This window comes from Danio rerio, chromosome 25, assembly GCF_049306965.1.
Source record: "Danio rerio strain Tuebingen ecotype United States chromosome 25, GRCz12tu, whole genome shotgun sequence".
NCBI lineage: Eukaryota > Metazoa > Chordata > Actinopteri > Cypriniformes > Danionidae > Danio > Danio rerio.
In genome coordinates, this window is record NC_133200.1 from 8,065,818 (window position 1) to 8,083,269 (window position 17,452).

At 37.5% G+C, this 17,452-nt stretch overlaps 1 protein-coding gene across 2 annotated transcripts in view; it reads left to right on the forward strand.

The window, feature by feature from the left end:
* The first annotated feature begins 920 nt into the window (after positions 1-920).
* Positions 921-17,452, forward strand: part of peak1 (pseudopodium-enriched atypical kinase 1) — a 66,793-nt gene continuing 50,261 nt past the window's right edge. For both annotated transcript variants that reach the window (XR_012400213.1, XM_001921567.8), the window contains exon 1: positions 921-1,092. The gene's annotated coding sequence lies outside the window, so the exon portion shown is untranslated. The remainder of the gene's footprint in view (positions 1,093-17,452) is intronic.

Sequence of the window (17,452 nt, forward strand, 5' to 3'; positions counted from 1 at the left end):
AACCAGCTTGATCAGCCTAGCCAAGCTGGGAGTCCAGCCAAAACCAGCTATATCCAGCTTCAACCAGGCTGGTTGAGCTGGTTTTAGCTGGATTTGGCTGGTCATTTTCCAGCCTGACCAGCTAGGACCAGGCTGGAAATAGATGGAAACCAGCCTGGAAATGGCTAAAACCTCTCTAAAACCAGGCTGGTCGACCAGCTAAAACCAGCCAACCAGCCTAGGCTGGTTAAAGCTGGATTTTTCAGCAGGGATGTCTTTGGACTTGTGGAGGAAACCAGAGCAACCAGAGGACATCACCCGAGCCTCGAACCAGCGACCTTCATACTGTGAGGCGACAGCGATACCCACTGCGACACAACATAAACATAAAAACAAATAAATATTGAAGTAAATGGTCACAGGTTTACAGTCCTTCTCAAAATATATTAGTTTGTGTTCAACACAGAATTGAAACTCAAACAGGTTTGTGAGTAGTGAAGGTTGAGTAAAATAAGACAGAATTTTCAGTTTTGGGTGAACTATCCCTTTAAGACAGTACGCAAACACTTCAAAATGACCGTCTAACAACACAAAATGAACTTTCAACAACACAACAAGAATAGTATGACAACCCAGATATGAACGATTGTTTGTGCAAAACTGGGCCTGTATGAACACATTGTGTGTTTTACTTAAGCATTTTTAAGACAAGTGCACACTTGCACTTGAAATGGGTTATATGTAATATTTCATTCGCTAAGAAAGTTATAATTCAGGTAAACTTTTGCCTCAAAATATAAATGTGAATCATTAAAATTAACGAATGTTAGTTGAAATCTGAGAAGTAAAACAGCAAAACTGCCAGGCAGCAAAGCGCGTCTCCGACATTCCAACACGAAGTGCGCGTCCACATCGCCCTGCCCTCTGCGCGTCCCCGATTCAGTAGGGCTCGAGCCGTTAACGGAGCGGTGGTGGATCACGGACGTGTGATCACACATTTCTCCCGATCAAAATACCCACCAGAGCCTGCGTCCAGTTTAACGACAGTTCCGCGATATCTGGATTACGATGGCGCACACGGGCGCGTGAGGAGAGCGTTGTCGTTCGCTGAAGGTAAGAGCAGAAAGTTCGTTCGGAGTTTCACAGAAAGATCCACGCGGCGACACGCATCTGCGCCTGCGAGTGGCGCATATTTGTCCGCGAGACGCCACAGACGCGTGACGGGGACGGCCAGCTGGGATTTCAAAGCCAGTTTATAGTCAGTTTAACGAGTTGAACATTTCAGAAATGACGCGACACGTTTGTTTTGTGGTGTTTAAACGGTTAAACGGAATCAGGACGCGTTTGGAGCGTCACCGCGCGTTATATGTCTGATTGTGGTGCGCAAGAGCTCCAGGAGTAATTATTGTGTGGAGAGGATAAAGTGTCATTTCTGCTAAATCATTTGTGTGAGGAGATAAAGTGTCGTTTTGCCTGGAAAGTTCATGAGGGGAAAACCTGAGCAGATCTCACGCCGGTTCTGGAGAATTCCTCTGTGTTTCTGTCAGGATGCTGTTGTGTTGTGTGTGAGTGTGATAGAGAGAGAGAGAGATCAGTTTGTATTTCAGCTTTCACTTTAGTAACGTTAACTGTAAAGACAACTGTCTAATTTACTTTATATACGTTTTATATACCGTTGAAGTCAGAATTGTTAGCCTTCCCGTATATATATATTTTTTCCCCAGTTTCTGTTTAAACATAATAGTCTTAATAACTAATTTCTAATAACTGATTTCTTTTATCTTTGCCATGATGACAGGATATTTGACTAGATATTTTTCAGGATACTAGACTAGTATTCAGCTTAAAGTGAAATTTAAAGGCTTAACTAGGTTAATTAGGCAAGTCATATAATGATGCTTTGTTCTGTAGACAATGGGGGAAAATGCTAACATTATTGACCTTGGAATGCTTTTAAAAATTAAAAACTGCTTTTTTTTCTCGCAGAAATAAAACAAATAAGACTTTCTTCAGGAGAAAAAAATATCAGAAATACTGTGAATGAAAAATTCCTTGCTCTGGGAAACATAATTTGGAAAATAATCGAAAAAGAAAATAAGCACAGGAGGGTGAAGAATTTTGACTTCGACTGTATATTCACATTCACTCACAAATGCTTTATTAATCTGAAGTTTACAAATAATTCCTCGGTTTGTGGTTTTTAATAGTCAGCACAATCCTGCTTTTTCACTGCTTCGGAGTCTGACAGAAGATAAACAGGAATTTCAGTAGTCATATCCAGAGGTCACAGGCAGTGAAAAGACGCCTTGAGAGGCTTGAATCACAGGCAATTAGCTCTTAACTAGGGCTGGGTGATTTGGCCTAATATCAAAATCTTGAATAGTTAAACTTTATAACTCAATTACGATTAAGGAATAATAATTCTATTTATTTAATTTATTTTGCCCTCATATTTCACTGACAGGTTTTGTACTGTAGATATGCTCAAATACAGGTGAGAGATTTTTGAATGAAGGGTGCATTGCTTGATTTTAAAATAACAGAAGCCGACATTCTTGCTGTGAGGCGACATTGCTAACTCCTGAGCCACCACACTGCCTCTATCTACTATTTATGATTATTTATTGAACGACTGAAATTAAAACACGCATTGCCTAAAACAAACAGTCACTTTTTCTTATAAGCAGTATCTCCTCTAAATAAAAAATAACTGTTGTATGTCCTGTAAATAATATTTTAAACAGTGCATTTCTTGCATTTTCTGTAAACAAATATTTGAGTGTAAATAATAATTTGAATGTAATGGAAATTATGCCATCTCAAGGCATCTCCGGAGCAGCTTCCAATTATCGTTAATGTAGCGCAAAGTAATAACAAAGGCTGGGGTCATGTGACTCCACGCGAAGTATGAAAAGTAATTGAAAAAAATCATCCTGGAAAAATGTTTTGTTTACAACTGCAAAAAACCTAAAAGCACATTTTTTTGTGCGTTATTGGGGTTAATTTTTTTATATGTATTGTAATGACCTGGGGTTCTTTTTCGAAAACCATCGTTAGCCAACTAAGGTCGCAAGTAGGGTTGTAACGGTATGAATTTTTCACGGTATGATAATCGTCTAAAACAATACCACGGTTTGACGGTTTCGCGGTATACGGTATGTTACAAATGTTACAAAATAATAGAACAGTGAAGCAAATTTGACTTTTTCCAAATAATATATTTTTAGTTACTATAAACAACACCACTTACAATGAACAAATAAAAATAAGAAAATAATAAATAATGTGTCAAAGTCCAAATAAAGTCCAAATAAACATGGTGCAAATCCTCAGTAAAAAATAGATATAAATATTTACTATACTATAAATAGTTACATAACGAAACTAGATTCAATATGGAACATCCTTAGGTTTTATGTGCCAGCATGGATATGGTTGTCTATCGATATGGATTTGGATATGGTTGTCTGCAATGCAGACAAACAGCTGCACCTTCATTTGCGTCTTTTGAAAACAGCAAGAGCAGCAGTTCGTCTTTGCTGTGTCACTGTTTTGTCATGTTTCTGTGCTGCTGTGCATGCAAAAGTACTTAGTATGAGAATTATTTCATGCAAAACTTTTTTTTTTTGCGTTTTATTTAGCTGCGCATAAATGTATGCCTATCTCTCATTCCGTGTTGTTCAAAAAGCTTGGTCCACAAACAAAAGCGAAACCTATGCTTATTGGTTGTGATATAGCGAGTTTGAACCAATCTGGGCATGGAGGAGGGACAATGCATCAATGTATCGTGTCTGATTTGTCCGGAGACACAATGACGAGCGTTTCTTTGTCAAATCAGCATTGTCAAATGTTGATGACGTAACCGCACTGATTCCGGAGCCTTTGAAAGTCTGCGAATGTTATGTGATACGGCACTGGAAAGCTGAGATTCTCTTCTTTATGCCAATCTTTGAATTGTATGAATCAGATCAGCGGATCAAAAGTTATTAAACATTTAAGAGCAATACTTATTTTTAGCCGCGGGCGGCTGTCTCGGTCTTTAAGGGTTAAAACCGTTGATATGCAATTGTTCATGGTATGATAATCGTGCACGTTCAAATCGTGGTAAACCATCATACCGGTATATTGTTACAACCCTAGTCGCAAGTTCCATTGTTACAAACATAGTTCGTTGATTTGGCGTTTCTCAAATTCGTCGTTCCAACGTAGATTCGCAAACTGCATTGCAAACTTGTACGCTTGCAACTACCGGTACACCTCTGGAGCTGTAGTTGTAAACATAGTTCCTGGCTGTATGTTGTATAGTTATCCCTCCTATGCCCTATTCATTTAGAACATTCCAACATTTAAACCACAGTGCAAGTTACCAAAGTTTTGTTGTTGTTACCATGTTAAATTTTTGTGAGATGCTGCGAGCGCTTGGAAAGGAGTCTTTTTTGGAATTGTTGATCCAGAAGCTTTAAGTGAAGTTTCATGTTTGGTGAATGGTTCTCGTAGGGTTGTGATTTGGTTAGGGAAGGATTTGAGCTCTAGAAAACAGGTGTGATGAGCACTCTGGGGAGGAGGGGCTGATGTGTGTGTGTGTATAAATGAATATGTTCACAGAGTGAGGACACTGAATCAGATCAGGACCTGATTGAGAACAGACTGCCGAGCAAAAATCAGATTTGATCAAAGAGACAGCAAATTTGTTCGTGGCAAATCTGTCTAACTTATTGACCTATAGCCAAGTCTTTTACGGTAATGCTTTTTCTTTTTTTTTCTTTTTTTCTTTTTTCTTTTTACTTAGTTTTTATTGATTTTTTTAGGAACATATAACCAGTGGAAACAAAACAAACAAATAAAAAATAATAAATGTATACATATGTACACATACATATATAGGCTAACACATCCATTCCACACATGTATATCTAAATGCATATATAAAAATATTAAATTAACCTCATCAAAATAAATGAATAAATAAATATAAAATAATAAAAGATTCCCAAACATATTTTCACAACGATGCATAACCTCTAGATTTATGTAAATGTTCAACTATAAAGAATTATATTGTCGTTGAGGAGAAAGCCAGCCATTTACTCCATTTCTTTTCAAAGATCTCTAATTATAATCAAAGTGCATGTGTCATTTTTTCCATTTCCTCAACTTTTGCTATAATTTTCAACCATTTATCTTTAGTTGGTGGCTCTTCTTTATACCATTTCCGAGTTATAGCTTTTTTACTTAATGCCATAAATATCTTAAATATATATGTGTATATATATATATATATATATATATATATATATATATATATATATATATATATATATATATGTGTGTATGTATATCTTCCTTTTTAAGGTTAAGAGGAGTATCTCCTAGATAAAGTACTTCAAATGATCTTGGAATATGAAGATCACAAATATCATTGATGGCGGACTGCACCATTTCCTAAAAAACTATTCATTCTTGAGCACTGCCAGAATATATGCGCATGATATGCCTCTTTTACCCCACAGTTCCTCCAACAAGGATGAGTAGTCCCCGACTGTAATGATTTCATTTTTGGTGTAATAAAAAATAGAATTAAGTTTTTCCCACAAAACTCACGGCACATTCTTGATTCAGAATAATGCCTACTTCATTTTCCCGTTCTAATCTTATATAGTCTGTTGAGAGTCCTCTAGAATTACTACGGTAATACTTTTTCATCTTTAAAATGAGCATATTTTCATCGTTTCAGCATCAATATTGCAATGTGCGAGTCTGCAATAGTCACACCGCAGGGATCTGCAATGTAGTTGGGATTATAGTTGACCAGACGTTACAGTTAACAACATAATAGTGTAATTTCATATTTTAATCTTAAAGTGAAAGTTCATTATTTGCGTGTGTTTTTAAGACCTGACTGTAAGTATGTCAAGTGAATTTAAGCCATTTGGGCACAATAAATTAGTACATTTGTAGCATAAAGATTAATTGTACATTATAGAATAATTTACTGAATTAAATGACACAGTATCATTATTATTAATATATGGAGATTATTTAATTTCTGCTTCTGAATACTGTTTGACTTCCCAGAAAATTATAAATCATTGTTTATTTGTGTGTTTTCTCTGTTGTGTTTAACTTTGTTTGTCATTTTTTAATGAAATCTTATGCAGATACACTTCCCTACAGAATCATCCCAATCCATCTAAAATGATCAATTCTTTACAAGCTATTCAAGTCATCTGTATTTTTCAAGTCGTCTTGTATTAATATCCCAATATATCACAGTAATTGAAAATATTGCAATGTCAGTTTTTTCCAATATCATGCAGCCCTAGCTCAATATTACTCGTCATTATGTAGACAAAAACATAACATCATTGTGAGAATAATAGCATTTTATTTAGAAATTTTGTAATTTTTTTATGTTGTACCTGTAATTCTTAGCTTTTATGCTTTAGTAATATCAAGTGTTTTATATTTTATTAATATTTATTTAAACAATTAAACAAACCTTTTATTAAGATATATTGAGAAATATAATCATATATAAATGAGTACATTTCTGAGTACTTTAAAAAGAAATCGCCCAGCCCTAATTTATATATATATATATGTATATATATTAGGGGTGTCACAATTTTGATTTTTAATCGAAATCGATCGAAATTTATGCTCAATTTCGATTATCGAATCAAAAAATAGAATCATCGATGCTGCCACGCCCCCATGTCACGTCAGCTTGGCTTGCCAAGCGGGAAAAAAAACAGGCTTGTTGAAGTGCTTGGTAAACTGCAGAAGCAGGAGACCCGTCGACAGAACTTAAACCCTCTCCTCTTTCAATGAAGTCGCCGGTGTGGAAGCATTTTGGATTTCCAGTGAGTTATGTTGACAACGTTAATGTTGTCGACAAAAAAAACACAGTTTTGCAAGCTCTGCTATGTATGTATTACGTACGGTTCGTCCGATAGACAACACCGGCATTGCGATCCTCCGCCCGCCCCCGTTGCAAATTCGCTCGCGAAAAGTACACACTCAGGCCCTGTTTACACTGTCTTTGTTTTTAAATGGCATTTTAGAACGACAACGATTTGACATCCACAGTGGCGTGTAGCATTTCTGTGCAGCCCTCCTTCACTACTGCTGAAAATGCACATCACTTGACCACACAGACGCACTCACAGCCATGCGCTCGAGACAGCAGGTCCAGACAGTCAGAGGACTGCTTCAATCTTTCACTCACTTGTACTTAGTCATTTTAGCGAACACCTCAGATACTGTTGGCTGGTTCCTGTTGGTTGTGCGTCTTTTTTACCGACGCCATTATAACAACACAGATCACTGCCTATTCACGAGTCCCGCAGAAAAAGTGATTGACAGGTGGAAATTATGTGTGTATCTTGCCTTTATTCATTTACTGTATGATTTGTTTATGGGTCAAACAAAGACCATCCAGGTCAGGTAGTTTAAACGGTAGGCTACAAATAATTAATTGGTCATTAATTAATTAATTATTCATAATCAAAAATCGAATCGAATCGTGCCTTTAGAATCGAAAATGTAATCGAATCGAGGATTTGGAGGATCGTGACACCCTTATAATATATTCATACATTTTAATACAAGAATTGCTGCTGTGAAATAATATATAAAATTGTGTACGGAAAGAATCGTCAATGCACCGAGATATCGTATTGAACCGAATCGATAGCATGATAATTGTAACAGCTTCACAGCGTGGTTCACATCTTCATATGTCATGATATATATCATGTTCAGGATATGAGACACTTATAGTTGTATTGTGATAAAAGATTTTTGTCACATCGCCCCAGCCCTTATGTGTGTGAGGTGATACAGACCCAGTCAAACAATGCTGTCACACAATACAAACGCATACATGCCAGCACCCACACACACAAATACCAAGCTGACGGTCATTCACCTCTGTGCAGTTGCGTGTGACAAGGGCATTAGTGGATTTGTTAAATAACAAGTGGTGTGTGTGTGTGTGACACATCAATGACAAAAAAAAAGGTGTTTGTTTTGCGATGAGTCTGTGTTATGCAGCTGGCGTGAGTCGGACAGATAGAGCGGTGTGAGAGCATTTTGCCTCAGGTGTTTGGTATGAGACACACATAATCTCTAGTTTCAGCCAGACAGGTTTAAATATACACCTCCACTAGCCCTGTGCCCAAACACTCCCAGAGCGCTTCGACTTTTTCACAAGTTCAAGTTCAATAAAGCTTTATTGGCCGCTGAAGTCAGCAGCCGTTCACTGATGTGATGCTGTTTGTGTCATTATTTAGGGCCTAATCATAAAACTAAAAGATAAAAGTTTAGAAATGAGCATGCTTAAGAACAAACTAGCCACTACGATTAGGACTGTGCAATATTGGAGAATGAAAATGGTCATTTTGATAATTGATAGTTAGTTTTTCCCCAATATATATATTGTGATATGAATGTAATTTGGACATAATTTATAATTTTACATTGATTGAAATGTAACTATGAAATATAATAAATTAATCAGATCAATTAATCAAATACAAATAAACTTTTCTGTAAAGTCTTTAAGCTTCAAAGTACAGAAATGCAAAACCAGAGGAAAAACTATGCTGAATTCTCTTTATTGAATTAATAATTCAATACAATTAATTTCTGTTAAAGATACCAACTTTGAAATTTCATGAGCTCAATTGATTTCGCGTGAAATCTTACAGTCACAGACCCTAAGGGTATAAATCTTAAGCCTGATTTATACTTCTGCGTCAGGTGACCGGCGTAACCCACGGCGCATGCAACGCGCGTAGCTGTGCATTTATACTTCTGCGCGCTGTCTCTGTCGGTCTGCATTAACACTTCCGAAACGCTAGTTGGCAGTGAGGTGTAAATGTTCCTCTGTGTCGAGTTTCTTCTCTGCTTTTTTGCTTTTCCTGAACACTTCCGGGATGTACAAGTGGCTCAAACTCGCTCATTTTGAGGCAGCAACCGGCGGACGTGCAACAACTTTAAATATGAGGTAAACACAGAACAAAACTTTCCATCCGGAGCTCCTTCACGGGACTCCACACTTGTAAACAATCGCTCGCGCCATTCGCGCGGCTCTCGGTCCCGCCCAGACTCGTCAGCGCTACCAAGCTGACCAATCACAGAGCTTACGCTACGCGTCGTTGCGACGTGTAGTTACAATTTTTGAGAGGTGCACGTCAGTGACGGCCACGGCAAAGGGCTATGCGTCAGCGCCGTAGCATACGCCGGCGTTTGACGCAGAAGTATAAATCAGCCTTTACTCTTAACCCCAAGTAATAACAACGACACACTGCATGGTCATTTTCAAAAACCCATATTAGGTGCTCTTTAAATGTCAATCTGAGAAACTAAATGGGCAAAACACCTAAAGAACCCACATTTGGTTTGTAAACAGGTGTTCATTTTTATACTGCGGATGCATGACTCCAATAGGAACCGAATATGCTAATAAAAATCTAAATATTGCCATTTGGAAGCACACTGCATCTCCTCAGTTTCACAGTCGGGTGCTAGCCAACATATTCAGAAGTAACAGCAAGATTTAGGAGAAGGATTCGCTAGGAAAGTACATTTGGTTGTTGCCTGCGGCAGGGAAAGGTGAAGGAAAATCAATTGTTGCAGCTTGAATTGTGTCTCTCCTATTCGATTACTCGTGCGCATCCTTCGTTTGTGAATTGGGAATCAGAAGTACACGATCATCTCCACAGCAATGACAAGGTCAAATGCCAAAAAATGTTGAGTTTCAGTCAGAGTGACAACACGACAACAGCATCAGCAGTTCCCATAGCAACAAGGTGCCAGTTAGCTCAAGGCTACTCTGAGTGCAGCTGAAGCTGGCAGGGTGTGCGAAAACCGTGTCCAAAAAAACCTCTGTGATGTGCCTTCATGTGATGTTGACTTGACAAAACTGGAATGGGAGTCTTTTATATTCTGATCCAGGATTTGTTTATGTGTGTACTCTATGTGTGTGTGTGTGTTTTTCAATGAATAACGCACACCATCTGCCTGTTGTAGCACCTCAGGACCTAAATGTGATTTATTGGCTTGTTTTATGATCTGCTAATCCACAGTGGGAATATTAGGCTTAATAATAGAGGGTGATCTCACACATGATGTCATCGCCGAGTCGTGTCTGCCATCACGATGACAGCGTGCTTCACTTTAAGTGATCCCCTTGGAAATCATGATATGAAAAACATGCTTGCTCCAGACGGACTGCACGAGTCACCCTAATTGTGAAGAAGATGGTTTGTCCTTTCTGTCATTGAATAGGAATTTGCGGAATTTGGCTTGGTACTTCCCGTGCAGCTCCGCCTACAGCATAGGACACGCCTATTATACTTAAGCCACACCTCTAATTATCAGCTCCCTAAATCAAGAGACTTTTATAAGTCTCCAGACTCTGACCGCCCTGAACTGCATTTGGCTCGGCGTGAGGGTCAGGAAGTGAAATGAATGAGCTGGATTTGGTACAGACGACTTGCTTGAATTATAAAAAGATCTCTAGATTCTTGCAGAACCGCCTTGGGGATAAAAGTAACAGATAACGTAATCGAGCAAGCGTGAGTGAGAGAAAGAGATACAGCCCACAGAATGTGAGACGCCAAAGTAAAGAGAGACCGGCAGCGAGAAAGAAAGAGTGGAGGTGGTTTGAGGTTGGCCATGAGAGCCATGTAGGCTGGAATTGTGTTAATGCTGATATAAGAGCTGTAGCGCTGCCACTCATTCACTCGAAAGTTTCCCATCAAGGTTGCATAATTGCCTGGCCATTAACAGACATGCACTCATACAGAACTGAACAAAGGGTTTCGAGCCGCACATCAAGCATTCAGACTGAACCATTCTCTCAGGGCCAGCTTATTTTCTCATTCATTCTTTTTTTCCAGCATTTTCTGGTGTATTTTTAATAGGATTCTATTCCCAATGTGGCAGACTTTATGTAGTTACATTTCAAGTATGCATGGGTATTGTTTTTGGATTTGTTGGTTTGCTCGGAGCATGTTTTCTGATCTTATTTGACATTGAAGTGAGGGGCCGTTCACACAGAACCATTACCGTAGCGGCTTTTGGAAGCACGTCATATATGAGCACCGCATTTTTAAGACGCTGTGAGCTTTTAAATGCTGGGCTGTTCATCAATGTCAGTTCCAAAGCAGTGGACCAATCAGAAGAACTCTGAGGCGGCGCAAACTGTGCAAGCTTCTGTTTACCTTAGCAAGTTGGCATTACAACTGTTTTATTTGAGATACAATTTAATTTAATTGGCGCACAGTGCAATTTACATTTTACGAAATCCAATTTGAATTCACAAGGAAAAATCTAATACTATCGTAAATTAGATTTGCGAATTTTTGAATTGTGTTTTGAACTTATGAATTAAATTTGTGTATTTTTGAGTTGTGTTTTGAACTTACAAATCAGATTTGTGTATTTTTGAATCGTGTTTTGAACTTACGAATTAGATTTGTGTATTTTTGAATCTTGTTTTAAACTCACAAATTAGATTTGTGTATTTTTGAATTTTGTTTTGAATTTACGAAATGCATCTGGGTATTTTTGAATCATGTTTTTAACTTAAGAATTGGATTTGTGTATTTATGAAGTTATTTAAATTTTTGTATTATTTATTATTAATTTTTATTAATTCAGTAATTTTATTAGTGTATTTATTAATCATTTCTTGAATTTACAAATGGGAATTTTGCATTTATAAATCTTGTTTTAAATTTATGAATTGGATTTGTGTATTTTTGAATCGTGTTTTGAACTTACGAATTGGATTTTAATATAATTGAATCATATTTAATCTTAAGCATATTTGTGTATTTTTGAACTGTTTTGGATTTGGGTTTTTGTATTTTTGAATCATGTTTTGATTCAGTTGGATTTGTGTATTAATGAATCGTTTTTTGAATTTACTAATTAAATTAGTGTATTATTGAATCGTGTTTTGAACTTAATAATTGGTTTTGTGTATTTTTGAATCGTGCTTTGAACTTAAAAATTAAATTTGTGTATTTATGAATTGTGTTTTGAATTTACAAATTATATTAGTGTATTTGTGAATTATGTTTTGAACTTACGAATTAGATTTGTGTATTTTTGAATCGTGTTTTAAACTTAAGAATTGGATTTGCGTATTATTGAATTGTGTTTTGAGTTTACAAATTATATTAGTGTATTTATGAATCGTGTTTTGAGTTTGTGCATTGGATTTGTGTATTTACTAATTTTATTTTGTAAATGTAATATTTTTGAGACTAATCTGGCTCCATATTTTAGAGACACTTTCTTACAAATTTGTTAAAATGTTTGGTAACACAATACTGACTTATTACTGACCTGCCAATAATATAGATATTACATGTTTATTAGTACTTATAATGTATGATCATGTGCTACATCCCTAATCCTACCCAATTAGGGCTATAACGATACACCAAACCCACGATTCGGTTCGTATCACGATTTTTGACCCACGATTCGGTTCGTATCACGATTTTTTATTTTTATTTTTCGTGTGGGGTGGGAAAAAAAAAAGATTTTTAAAGCTATTTTTTATTAAATAACATTTGAAAAATCTTTATAAACTAAACATCAAAGAACAATATTAACTATGCAAATTATTAACAATATAAATAGCCATATATAAAATAAATAAATAGCCAAAGCTATCACTTCTGTTTTCTTTGTAACAAAATACTGTTGAAAAACCAAACAGAACTAAACTCCATTGTGTAGATGGTTCAAGCATGTTGAAAATTCTTTTTCAATCAAGTTCTCTTACATAGAAAAAGTAAATTAAATAGCTACTAGGGATGCTCATTTCGTTAATTTTGCTAACCGACAACCACCGCTCATTAATCAGTTATTACCAGTTAACTGGTCAGATTACTATTATTTTTATATTAAACAAATTGACGTGTCTATTTTGTGTCTGACACATTAAATATTGCATTTTAAAATACTGATTTATTTTTATATGTTAGAATATTAATAGCGGAACAGAACAACAGAGCATCTTCATGCACCTGCAGTGTTTAGCACAGAAGAGCAGAATAAACTAAATAAAATGAATAAAATAAATAGGACTGCCCTAAATTATTTTCACTTAAATAATTAATTTATATTACAAAACGAAAATACTGACTGATTCTTTTTAATAACCGCACAGGCTGTTTTTTCCAATCATATGTTTTTTTCTTCCGTCAAATAAAATAGCAGACTTCCTCAAATTGCCCGCTCCACGGAAAATATGCATTTATTTAATGCCCCGCTGTTATTATTATAATCACAAAACCTTTTACATTTTAATAGTAATCATTATTTTAAAGATTATGTCCTGATATAGCCTATGGTTTCCTCTCTCTCCCTCGCGGTTCAAGTGCGCGCGCTGCGTGATGAAAAGACAGCAACAACGCGCGCATATGTAGACTTTTTGTTGTTTAAATATGATATTGCATTAATCTGCGTACATGCTTTATAAGCTGTAAAATAAAAAGTAAAGCCTATTTGTTGCGTTTATTACGCAGATCCAGGTCAACATAAGCGCTGGTTAAGCATCAACAGGTCTGTATCAAACAGCAATATTCCTCTTCCATTTTGCTTCTTTGGCAAATGTGTCTGTAGGCACGGGTTACACGTTATGGTACCGCAAATTAAATATGCCTTGCAGTTAAACAAGGGGCGAAAACGAGGCGCACCTCACTGCCTTTATGTTGGCAAGGAAAAAAGAAGAGGCGCGGTCCTCTTATGAAACAACTGAATCAGCTGGGTATCGATTGTGCAAAAGTGTTGCTGTCTGTGTTGTTACAATAGTAATATTTAATACTATTGTGATATTCAAGATTTGTATATTCATACAGCTCTGGATAACTTAAAACAGCGATTAGACATTCAGAGCGGCGTTAATGAGTCCTGAAGTAAAGCGAAACGGCTTTAAACTCCAGCAAGATAGAGTGATTGTATGCAGAGCCATATACCTTTATCTCTAAATAAAGTATAACTATAGAAACTGTGTTCATCTTAACTGAAAGCTTCATCCTGTTTCCTGACCTCACGCATCGCGCACATGTCAGCAAAGGTTCAAACAGAAATCGCACAGCACGGTTACAGAAAAGTTTGCGCTGTTACCTGACATCTGGTGACCGCCCATCCCTCTCTGCGCAGCCACATTAACAGTGTGAGCAAATCATTGTATATGCGCTGAAAATCCGGCCGCTTTGACAGCATTGGCAATGTGTCTGGGGTTGTCGGTTGTCAAGCGGGGTTAAGTTGGTTTTGTTTTTGATATTCCTGACACATTCAGACGGTCCCTTACTAATAGCTCCGTGCGAGCTCTCCCGGCTAAATATTGCGAGGGCTTAAACGGGGCAGTGCTTGTAATGTCGAACGAAAAAAAGTGTTAATTAGCTCAACTTTTGCAGGCACGCGTGACGTTATTGGAAAGGTATCACGGGGTGTGTCGCGATTCTCCCTTATCACACCGCGACACAGGATCGTAGATCTGAGTGTCGCGATTTCGATTTTATATCGTGTATCGTTACAGCCCTATACCCAATACCTAAACCCAACTTCTACCTATTATTAAGCAGCTAAATAGTGTTTTATTTTTTTTAGGTTGAGCATGTTTGTTCATACTGTGAATTGTGCATTAAAATAAAGTGACCAAGATGCAGGATTCATCATACCAACACATTAAATTTAACATCAAACCAATTCAAAAAATAGCACGGCATACTAATGCATTTAGAAAAAAAACAATCGGTGCAGTAAGCAGCTAGAGCTCTGAAGATTGTTAATTATACAGTCTCATTTAACCCTCAGGGACTTCCTGCCGCTCAGCCTAACAGGAAGTGATGTCAAAACCCCCCCACCCTATCTTATTACTCCCATAGGAAGTGATTATTCTAATGGGTGTGTGTGTTAGGACTCCTATAAACAGTTGTAGCACAAACACACACATTCTCTGACCTCGCTGTAGTGTAAATATTAGTCCTGCACCCTTATAAAGCACTAACCGTGTGACTCACTGCCCAGTGGAAGACGACGCCTTATATAGAATTGTGTGTGTATGTTGTTTAGTTGTCTAGCCGAGGTAGTTCCCTACATGTGGAAAAATGGACTTGCTTGTCTTCGTCTTGCTTTTCTGTTTATCTCCAGGGAAATTTTGAGGTCATAATGCCATAATTGGTTCTGCATGCTGATTGGCCGATAGCAAGGCCATTATGGTGACCAAGGAATGCGGGAATGAGATCTGTTTTCCCAAAGCCACATCCTGTGAGCACCAAATGCATACAAAATTGAAAGGAAAACGGCTAATATCTGTATCAGTTCAGCAACAGTTCTTAAATTAACGTTTCAAAAATGGTTGAAAGCGTTGAATCTGCCAAATGGCACTCAGAAACCAATTATCGCAAATAAACTGATGCCCTTGCAAAGACCCCTCACACACACACACACTTGAGTGGGTGACAGCGCTGAATTCCTCTGGTTTCTATCACTCTAGCTGCTGTTTAGTCTTAGACACGGTTGGAATGTGCTGTGGCATGGGAACAGGCTATCGTGAATCACGTTTCAGTTGTTCGGGCTTTAAACTGAACAGCATGTCTCGCGCATTGTAACAGATCTGAATATTTATGATGTTTCGTATTTGTGTTATAGTTTGGCTGTGCTTGTAGTGTGTGCATCTCTTTGAGTGTGTTGATGAGGTCTGGCTTTGAGAAGGGGAGGGGGAGTTTATGGTTCGGATCAGAGCAGTTTGTGTCGGTTCAAGGGGCTTGACATTAACGGTTGTCTAGGGAAGCCATGAAAACTATTCGGACAGCTACAAAATCCAAGTGGGTTACTGCAGTACTAGTATAGCGCTTGGTCATGGGATATTATTGTGGTATGATGCATTTCAGGTGTGCCTGTATATTTAAAAAGAAATATTTTCTTTATATATTCTTAAAGGGCCATGAAACCCCCTCGTTTCAGCAGGGTGTTTTCACACCTCTACTTTAAAAAAAGTCAGAAAAGTGGGCGTGTCCAGCTCTGTTTAGGGGGGAGTGTCGGAGGAAGAAAAGTGGGATGGTGTGGGAGTGTCTATTTGGGCACCCGCTGAGTTTCAGAGTCAAAATTCACACACACAGTAGAAAGTGATGGTGTTTAACCTACATGGACATCTGTAGTCGAATTATTTGCCAAATTATTAAATGGTGGACTTTAACTGCAGTTTGGCTCTTTCACTCAGGGAATTCATTCATGCCCCTCGCGACAAACGATATATTTGATTCGAGGAACTGATCTAAGCGTGTATTTTTCATGCAATGTTTGATACCGCACGGCGAATGTGAGAAAAAAAAACTTAGATGCACTCGGCAGGTAGTGTCAGAAAGCCGCGTGTGTTATTCCGGTCACTAAATGCGGTAAAAACCCTACACGAAGTTAAAGTTTGGTTGTGGTGCTAACGTGTTTACACTCGGTGCAATAGTTAGTTAGATACGAACAAACTGAATAAACAAAGAGCACTGGTCGCTCACTTACCAAATCTGTAGAGACAGGACAATCACCAGCAACTAGAGCCGCGTCTTTATGAAGAGAAGACTACAAACGAATCCAGATCTCAGCGTTTGCAGATGAGAACAGCTCTCAGGTAAACAATAATCCTCCTTAGACACGTAAGTTATTGTCGTCGAGCGTCGCGTACACTGTTAATCCACACTTGAGTCTGCGCTCTCACAGAGAGAAAATGAAAACGAAACTTAACTGCAGCAAACTATAAAAGCAACACTTCACGCTTGTTTTGCCAACACAACGTGGCGTCTCTGCCGTCTAAACACTATGACAGTAATGAATATTAATGAAGTTGCACAATAGAGCGCGCTGATTGGTTTGAACCAAGCCTTACTCATGCATTAATGCATCACACTGTAAGACGTAATAAGACTCACTCTGGCACAGGCGTCCAGTCTGCACACTGGAACACACGCTATTATGTCATGACCGTGACGCAGCTTCAAAAATTTGTTTCAAACAGGAAGTACGAATTTGCTTGAAATAACGCAAAAACAACCAATTTACACTTTTTAGTGAAATATAGGTGTCCTAATAGTGTTTTTAGCAGTGTGGGACACATATACGACTGTCAACAGCTCAAAAAATGTGTTTTGGTGTTTCGTGACCCTTTAAAGAAATATATTCCCCTCTCCTCGACACCTTTGTCATAAATGGTATTACTTTTACTTTTTCTTATCATTATTATTATTACTGTTCTGACTTGTCCTGTTATCTTTTCATCATCATTATTACAAGTATTTATACCATTATCATTATTAAGGTTGCAGTTGTTGTAGTTGTAGCGGTAGTAGTTGTTGAAGTAGTAGTCATTGTAATAGTATCGATTGTTATTGAGTAATTGTTACGGAGATTATTGAAGTAGTAGTTCATGGAGTAGTAGATGTCATTGGTA